Genomic DNA, 10,252 nt, shown 5'->3' on the forward strand with positions numbered 1-10,252 from the left:
AGTGTCATGTTGGCCTCTGCTGCTGCAGGCTCGCCCCGCATTCCGAACCCCTCCCTCCCCCGGCCTAAGTGAGCCAGAGCACCCTAATCAGCTGCTACTTTAACCCCATCCTATCTGAGCGAAGTACAGATGCCCTCAGGTGACCTACACGCAGAGGCAGGGCCAAATCCAAAGCTGAACCCCAGGAGCTGTGTGAACAAAGAAGAGAAAGGGAAATCTCTCGAGCAGCAGATTAAATCTCCACAACCCATTTGATGTACCCTGCATCTCTGGAATACCTGAATAGACAACGAATCATCCCAAAATTGAGGTGGTGGACTTTGGGAGCAGCTGTAGCTATGGGGTTTGTTTTCTGCATCTAATTTGTTTCTGGTTTTATGTTTATCTTAGTTTAGTAGTTAGAGTTTATTGTAATTGGTAGACTTGTTTATTGATTTCGTTGCTCTCTTCCTTTTGTTATATATATAGATTTTTTTTTCATTTTTCTCTTTTTGTGAGTGTGTATGTGTATGCTTCTTTGTGTGATTTTTGTATAGCTTTGTTTTCACCATTTGTCCTAGGATTGTGTCTGTCTATTTCTTTTTTTTTTTTTTCAGTATAGTTTTTAGCGCTTGTTATCATTGGTGGATTTGTTTTTTGGTTTGGTTGCTCTCTTTTTTTTTTCCTTTTCTTTTTATTTTAAAATTTTTTAATTTTTAATAATTTTTTAAATTTTTTATTTTAATAATTTTCTTTTTCTTTTTTTTTTTCATTCTTCTGTCTCCCTTTTCTTCTGAGCTGTGTAGCTGACAGGGTCTTGGTGCTCCAGCTGGGTGTCAGGCCTGTGCCTCCGAGGTGGGAGAGCCAAGTTCAGAACATTGGTCCACTAGAGACCTGGCTATGCATAATATCAAATGGCGAAAGCTGTCCCAGAGATCTCCATCTCAATGCTAAGACCCAGCTCCACTCAACGACCAGCAAGCTACAGTGGTGGACACCCCATGCCAAACAACTAGCAAGACAGGAACACAACCCCCACCCATTAGCAGAGAGGCTGCCTAAAATCATAATAAGGTCACAGACACCCCAAAACACACCACGAGATGCGGTCCTGCCCACCAGAAAGACAAGATCCAGCCTCAACCACCACAACACAAGCACCAGTCCCCTCCACCAGTAAGCCTACACAACCCACTGAACCAACCTTAGCTACTGGGGACAGACACCAAAAACAACGGGAACTACGAACCTTCAGCCTGCGAAAAGGAGACCCCAAACACAGTAAGTTAATTAAAATGAGAAGACAGAGAAACACACAGCAGATGAAGGAATGAGGTAAAAACGCACCAGACCAAACAAATGAAGAGGAAATAGGCAGTCTACCTGAAAAAGAATTCAGAGTAGTGATAGTAAAGATGATCCAAAATGTTGGAAATAGAATGGAGAAAATACAAGAAACGTTTAACAAGGACCTAGAAGAACTAAAGAGCAAACAAACAATGATGAACAGCACAATAAATGAAATTAAAAATTTTCTAGAAGGAATCAATAGCAGCATAACTGAGGCAGAAGAACGGATAAGTGACGCAGAAGATAAACTAGCAGAAATAACTACCGCAGAGCAGAATAAAGAAAAAAGTATGAAAAGAATTGAGAACAGTCTCAGAGACCTCTGGGCCAACATTAAATGCAACAATATTCGAATTATAGGGGTCCCAGAAGAAGAAGAGAAAAAGAAATGGACTGAGAAAATATTTGAAGAGATTATAGTTGAAAACTTCCCTAATATGGGAAAAGAAATAGTCAAGTCTAGGAAGCATAGAGAGTCCCATATAGGTTAAATCCAAGGAGAAACACGCTAAGACACACTGTTAATCAAACTATCAAAAATTAAATACAAAGAAAAATTATTAAAAGCAGCAAGGGAAAAACAACAAGTACCATACAAGGGAATCCCCATAAGGTTAACAGCTGATCTTTCAGCAGAAACTGCAAGCCAGAAGGGAGTGGCAGGACATATTTTAAATGATGAAAGGGGAAAATCTACAACCAGAATTACTCTACCCAGCAAGTATCTCATTCAGATTTGATGGAGAAATTAAAAGCTTTACATACAAGCAAAAGCTAAGAGAATTGAGCACCACCAAAGCAGTTTTACAACAAATGCTAAAGGAACTTCTCTAGGCAGGAAACACAAGGGAAGGAAAACACCTACAGTAACAAACCCAAAACAATTAAGAAAATGGTAATAAGAACATACATATAGATAACTACCTTAAATGTAAATGGATTAAATGCTCCAACCAAAAGACACAAGCTCACTGAATGGATACAAAAACAAGACCCATATATATGCTGTCTACAAGAGACCCACTTCAGAACTAAGGACACATACAGACTGAAAATGAGGGCATGGAAAAAGATATTCCATGCAAATGGAAATCAAAAAAAAGCTAGAGTAGCAATTCTCACATCAGACAAAATAGACTTTAAAATAAAGACTATTACAAGTGAGAAAGAAGGACACTACGTAATGACCAAGGGATCGATCCAAGAAGAAGGTATAACAATTGTAAATATTTAAATATAAACAATTGTAAAATGGTTATTTAAAAATAACAATTGTAAATACATAAGGCAAATGCTAACAACCATAAAAGGGGAAGTCGACAGTAACACAATCATAGTAGGAGACTTTAACACCCCACTTTCACCAATGGACAGATCATCCAAAATGGAAATAAAGCATAAGCGTTAAATGATACATTAAACAAGATGGACTTAATTGATATTTATAGGACATTCCATCCCAAAACAACAGAATACACTTTCTTCTCAAGTGCTCATGGGACATTCTCCAGGATAGATCAGGTCACACATCAAGCCTTGGTTAATTTAAGAAAATTGAAATCGTATCAAGTATCTTTTCCGACCACAACACTATGAGACTAGATATCAATTACAGGAAAAAAATTTGTAAAAAATACAAACACATCGAGGCTAAACAGTACACTGCTAAATAACCAAGAGATCATTGAATAAATCAAAGGGGAAATAAAAAAATACCTAGAAACAAATGACAATGAAAAAATGACTATCCAGAGCCTATGGGATGCAGCAAAAGCAGTTCTAAGAGGGAAGTTTATAGCAATACAATCCTACCTCAAGAAACAAGAATCATCTCAAATAAACAGCCTAACCTTACACCTAAACCAATTAGAGAAAGAAGAACAAAAAACCCCAAAGTTAGCAGAAGGAAAGAAATCATAAAGATCAGATCATAAATAAATGAAAAAGAAATGAAGGAAACAATACCAAAGATCAATAAAACTAAAAGCTGGTTCTTTGAGAAGATAAACAAAACGGATAAACCATTAGCCAGACTCATCAAGAAAAAAAGGGAGAAGACTCAAATCAATAGAATTGGAAATGAGAAAAGAGAAGTAACAACTGACACTGCAGAAATACAAAGGATCATAAGAGATTACTACAAGCAGCTATATGCCAATAAAATGGACAACCTGGAAGAACTGGACACATTCTTAGGAAAGCACAACCTTCTGAGACAACCAGGAAGAAATAGGAAATATTAACAGACCAGTCACTAGCACTGAAATTGAAACTGGTTAAACATCTTCCAACAAACAAAAGCCCAGGACCAGATGGCTTCACAGGTGAATTCTATCAAACGTTTAGAGAAGAGCTAACACCTATCCTTCTCAAACTCTTCCAAAATATAGTAGAGGGAGGAACGCTCCCAAACTCATTCTACGAGGCCACCATCTCCCTGATACCAAAACCAAAGGTGCCACAAAAAAAGAAAACTACAGGCCAATATCGCTGATGAACATAGATGCAAAAGTCCTGAATGAAATACCAGCAAACAGAATCCAACAGCACATTAAAAGGATCATACACCATGATCAAGAGGGGTTTATCCCAGGAATGCAAGGATTCTTCGATATATGCAAATCAATCAGTGTGATAAACCATATTAACAAATTGAAAGAGAAAAACCATATGATCATCTCAATAAATGTGGAAAAAGCTTTTGACAAAATTCAACACCCATTTATGATAGAAACCCTCCAGAAAGTAGGCATAGAGGAAACTTACCTCAACATAATAAAGGCCATATATGACAAACCCACAGCCAACATTGTTCTCAATGGTGAAAAACTGAAACCATTTCCTCTAAGATCAGGAACAAGACAAGGTTGTCCACTCTCACCACTGCTATTCAACATAGTTTCGGAAGTTTTAGCCACAGCAATCAGAGAAGAAAAATAAAAGGAATCCAAATCGGAAAAGAAGAAGTAAAGCTGTCGCTGTTTGCAGAATGACATGATACTATACATAGAGAATCCTAAAGATGCTACCAGAAAATGCCTAGAGCTAATCAATGAATTTGGTAGAATAGCAAGATACAAAATTAATGCACAGAAATCTCTGGCATTCCTATACACTAATGATGAAAAATCTGAAAGAGAAATTAAGGAAACACTCCCATTTACCATTGCAACAAAAAGAATAAAATACTTAGGAATAAACCTACCTAAGGAGACAAAAGACCTGTATGCAGAAAACTATAAGACACTGATGAAAGAAATTAAAGATGATGCAAACAGATGAAGAGATATACCATGTTTCTGGATTGGAAGAATCAACATTGTGAAAATGACTACACTACCCAAAGCAATTCAGTGCAATCCCTATCAAACTACCAATGGCATTTTTCACAGAACTAGGAACAAAAAATTTCACAATTTGTATGGAAACACAAAAGACCCCGAATACCCAAAGCGATCTTGAGAAAGAAAAATGGAGCTGGAGGAATCAGGCTCCTGGACTTCAGACTATATCACAAAGCTAATCAGGACAGTTTGGTACTGGCACAAAAACAGAAATATAGATCAATGGAACAAGATAGAAAGCCCAGAGATAAATCCACACACATATGATCACCTTATTTTTGATAAAGGAGGCAAGAATATACAATGGAAAAAAGACAGTTTCTTCTAATAAGTGGTGCTGGGAAAACTGGACAGCTACATGTAAAAGAATGAAATTAGAACACTCCTTAACACCATACACAAAACTAAACTCAAAATGAACTAAAGACCTAAAAGTAAGGCCAGACACTATAAAACTCTTAGAGGAAAACATAGGCAGAACACTCTAGGACATAAATCACAGCAAGATCCTTCCTGGAGAAATGGAAATAAAAACAAAAGTAAACAAATGGGACCTAATGAAACTTAAAAGGTTTTGTACAGCAAAGGAAAACATCAACAAGATGAAAAGACAACCCTCAGAATGGGAGAAAATATTTGCGAACGAAGCAACCGACAAAGGATTAATCTCCAAGATATACAAGCAGCTCATGCAGCTGAATATCAAAAAAAAAAAACAAATCCAAAAATGGGCTGAAGACCTAAATAGACATTTCTCCAAAGAAGATATACAGATTGCCAACAAACACATGAAAGGATGTTTAACATCACTAATCATTAGAGAAATGCAAATCAAAACTACAATGAGGCATCACCTCACACCAGTCAGAATGGCCATCATCAAAAAATCTACAAACAAATGCTGGAGCGGGTGTAGAGAAAAGGGAACCCTCTTACACTGTTGGTGGGAATGTAAATTGATACAGGCACTATGGAGAACAGTATGGTGGTTCCTTAAAAAACTAAAAACAGAACTACCATACGACCCAGCAATCTCACTAGTGGGCATATACCCTGAGAAAACCATAATTCAAAAAGTTCTGTACCACAATGTTCATTGCAGCTCTGTTTACAATAGCCAGTTGGAAGCAACCTAAGTGTCCATCGACAGATGAATGGATAAAGAAGATATGGCACATATATATACAATGGAATATTACTTAGCCATAAAAAGAAACGAAATTGAGTTATTTATAGTGAGGTGGATAGACCTAGAGTCTGTCATACAGAGTGAAGTAAGTCAGAAAGAGAAAAACAAATACCGTATGCTAACACATATATATGGAATCTAAAAAAAAAAAAAAAAGTTCTGATGAACCTAGGGGCAGGACAGGAATAAAGACACAGACATAGAGAATGGACTTGAGGATATGAGGAGGGGGAAGGGTAAGCTGGGACAAAGTGAGAGTGACATAGACATATATACACTACCAAATGTAAAATCAATAGCTAGTGGGAAGCAGCCACATAGTACAGGGAGATCAGCTTGGTGCTTTGTGACCACCTAGAGGGGTGGGATAGGGAGGGTGGAAGGGAGACCTAAGAGGGAGGAGATATGGGCATATATGTGTATGTATAGCTGTTTCACTTTGTTATAAAGTAGAAACTAACACACCATTGTAAAGCAATTATACCCCAATAAAGATGTTAAAAAAAATCCAGATTAGTAAGAAAGTAAAATTATTTCTATTTGGAGATGACATGATCTTATATAGAGAAAATCCTGTAGCGTTTAAAAAAAAAATCACTGTTAGACCTAATAAACAAATTCAGCAAAGTTTAGGATACAATATAAAATTACTAAAATCAGTTGTATTTCTTACAACTAATAACAAACATTTGCAAAGGAAATTAACAATTCTATTTACAGTAGTATTAAGTAGTCAGGTATAAATTCAACCAAGAGATATAATACTTGTATTCTGAAAACAACAGATATCATTATATTCAACATAAGTATATTGCTTGAAGAAATTAAAGAAGACCTAAGCTAATGTAAAGACATCCTGTGTTTATGAATAAGAAGACTTAATATTATTAAGATAGTAATACTCCATAAGGCAATCTACATATTCAGTGCAATTCCTATCAAAATTCCTCTTGCCTTTCTTTGCAGAAATGGAAAAGCTGGTTCTAAATTCATATGTAATTACAGGGCATCCAGAACGGGCAAAACAGTCTTGAAAAACAAGGTGAAGTACTCACAGTTTTCAATTTCAAAACTTACTACAAAGCTACAGCAATCAACTCCGTTGGTACTGACCCAAGGATAGACATACAGACCAATTAACTGTAATCAAGAGTGCAGAAATAAACCTACATACTTATGACCAATCTATTTTCAACAAGGGTATCAAGATCACTGAATGTGGAAATAATAGTCATTTGAACACAAGGTCCTAGAACTGGATAACCACATGCAAAAGAATGAAGTTGGACACTTACCTCACACCATCTAGAAAAATTAACTCAGCATGGGTCAAAGGCATAAATACAGGAGCTAAGACTATAAAACTCTTAGAAGAAAACAGGAGCAAATTTTCATGACCTTGAATTTGGCAATGGATTCTTAGATGTGACACCAAAATCACGAACAACAAAAGAAAAACTAGATACATTGAATTTCATCGAAATTTAAAACTTTTGTGTATCAAAAGGCACTATCAAGAAAGTGAAAGTATGGCTCACAGAATGGGAGAAAAATTTGCTATTCATATACATGATAAGGATCTAGTATCTGGAATATGTAAAGAACTCCTATAACTTGAGAACAGAAAGACAAGCAATCGAACTATAAGACAAGCAAGGGATGAATAGATGTTTCTGCAAAGAAGATATACAAATGATGAATAAGCACATGAAAAGACGTCATCAGGGAAATGCAAATCAAAACCACAATGAGTTGCCATTTCATACCCACTAGGAAGGCTAGAATCAAAAAAACCCAGAAAACATCAAGTGTTGGTGAGCATATGGACAAATTGAAACCCTTAGTCATTGCTGGTGGGAATGTAAGATGGTGCAGTCACTATGGAAAACAGTTTGTCAGTTCCTCAAGAAATTAAATGTAGAATTACCATATGATCCAGCAATTCCATTTCTAGGTGTATTCCCAAAAGAATTGAAACATAAGTTCGCATAAAATTTTGTACACAAAATGTTCATAGCAGCACTATTCATTATAGTCAAAAAGTGGAAACAGCCCAAATGTCCTTCAGCTGATGAATGGATAAGCAATTTGGTACATTAGCACAATGAAATGAAGCCATGAAAGCAAATGAAGTGCTGTACATGGTACAACAATGAACCTTGAAAACAGTATATTAAATGAAAGAAACCAGACGCAAAAGGTCACATATTGTATGATTCTGTTCATATGAAATATACAGAAGAGGGCAATCCGTAGAGACAGAAAGCAGCTTAGTGGTTGCCAGAGGCTGGGGGAAAGGGGAGTGGAGAATGACTGCTTAATGGATATGGGGTTTCTTTTGGTGGTGGTGTGAGGAAAATGTTCTGGTGCCAGTTAGTGGTGATGGTTTCACAACACTGTGAATGTACTAAAACGCACTAAATTGTACACTTAAATGGTTAAATGGTAAATTTTATGCTATGTGAATCTTACCTTAATTTTTTAAAATGTGAAGAAGCCTGAAAAACTAATTGGGGCGTATACCAAGTTTTAGACCTAATAGTCATAAATAATTCTTGATTTTTGGTTTGAGTGGTTTTCTTTCAAAATTGTTCAGTGTTTTTGTTTCTTTTAAAACGGCATGGGCTTCCCTGGTGGCGCAGTGGTTGAGAATCTGCCTGCTAATACAGGGGACATGGGTTTGAGCTCTGGTCTGGGAGGATCCCACATGCCGCGGAGCAACTAGGCCCGTGAGCCACAACTACTGAGCCTGCACGTCTGGAGCCTGTGCTCCGCAACAAGAGAGGCCGCAATAGTGAGAGGCCCACGCACCGTGATGAAGAGTGGCCCCCGCTCGCTGCAACTAGAGAAAGCCCTCGCACAGAAACAAAGACCCAACACAGCAAAAATAAATAAAATTAATAAACTTCTACCCCCAACATCATCTTTAAAAAAAAAAAAGGCACAACACTGCTACAAGTTATTAATCACATTTTATACCAAATGGTAAACCCTGAAGTTGTCTCTTTATATTTGTGTGATTAAAAAATTAAAAACAGGAACAGTGAAAAGAATTTCTTCTGTTTAAGACAGTGTGAGGCAAACTACAGTTTGCTGCCTGTTTTTGTACAACCGACCAAAAAGAAATGTTTTTTACATTTTTTAATACTGGTAAAAACAGCAGAAGAATAAATAATATTTCTTGACATATAAAAACTACATGAAACTCAGATTTCAGTGTCCATAAGTACAGTTTTATTAGAATATAGTCCGTTCGTTTGGTTATGAGTTGTCAGTGACCGTTTTCCTGCTACGTCAGCACAGTTGAAGAGTTGCAACAAAGACTATGAAACAGCAAGTAAAACATTGACTAACTTAAACTGGTTTTGCCTCCTTAAGTAGGTTATTGATTAATCAAATTGAAACAGCACCAGCTTAAACTGGTTTTGCCTCCTTAAATAGGTTATTGATTAATCAAATTGAAACAACACTAGCTTAAACTGGTTTTGCCTCATTAAATAGGTTGTTGATTAATCAAACCCTGAATCATTTTACAGAGACAGCACTACACATATGCAAGAGGGAACCCGTGTCTCCAGGGTAACCCCAGAACCAACAATCTTCAGTCCACGGAACTTGGAGAATAAAATTGTTACCCCGGAGCCCTTTACAAAACAAGGATTCCTTCAATGAAGAAAATCTGGCTTCCAGCAGCAGGAGTAGTTTCTATGGACTAATTCAAGACTAGCCAGTCAGCTTCCGGGTTTGAAATTCCCCTATCCCCTTAATTTTTGCCTCAAACCCTGGATCTATGAAACAGGTTTGAGAACCTTGCCTCCTGTCTCCTTGCCGGTCAACCTGGCAATAAAGGTCTTTCTCTTCTCAAAAGCAGGTGCCTGAGTTTTGGCTTCTACAAGCATCGGGTAGTGAACTCGGTAACTACCATGCAGGATGTTCTTATCACTTTACACTGCTGCTCAGCACGCTACAAATTGCAGTGACATTTATAGCAACAGCATTTTGAGTGCCATGCGTATTGCAAGACTGTTTTATTACCAGTCTATCCCCATTATGTCAAAACAAGAAAAGAAGAAAAGAACGGACTTTGTTGTCCTTTCAAAGCACAGTGGAATGTGGATTATTTTATTTTGAATTAGATGCAAAGCACTGTTTATTATACAGTGACCCTACAGGCATACCTTGTTTTATTGTGCTTTGAAGATGCTGTGTTTTTTACAGACTGAAGGTTTGTGGCAACCTTGCCCACATAAGACGGCAAACCTAGTCAATAAGTGTTGTGTGTTCTGACTGCCCCACCAACAGGCCGTTCATCTCTCTCCCTCTCCTCGGGCCTTCCTATTCCCTGAGACATCAGTGTTGAAATTAGGCCAATTACTAACCGACAGTGGCC

At 37.3% G+C, this 10,252-nt stretch overlaps 1 long non-coding RNA gene across 1 annotated transcript; it reads left to right on the forward strand.

The window, feature by feature from the left end:
• Nucleotides 1-478: 478 nt before the first annotated feature.
• On the forward strand, nucleotides 479-9,729 carry LOC125961268 (uncharacterized). Its single transcript, XR_007471720.1, has 2 exons — nucleotides 479-1,260; nucleotides 9,399-9,729. It is a non-coding gene; the product is annotated as an uncharacterized LOC125961268 (long non-coding RNA).
• The last annotated feature ends 523 nt before the right edge of the window (nucleotides 9,730-10,252 follow it).

Source organism: Orcinus orca, chromosome 15 (assembly GCF_937001465.1).
Source record: "Orcinus orca chromosome 15, mOrcOrc1.1, whole genome shotgun sequence".
In the NCBI taxonomy this organism is placed as follows: domain Eukaryota; kingdom Metazoa; phylum Chordata; class Mammalia; order Artiodactyla; family Delphinidae; genus Orcinus; species Orcinus orca.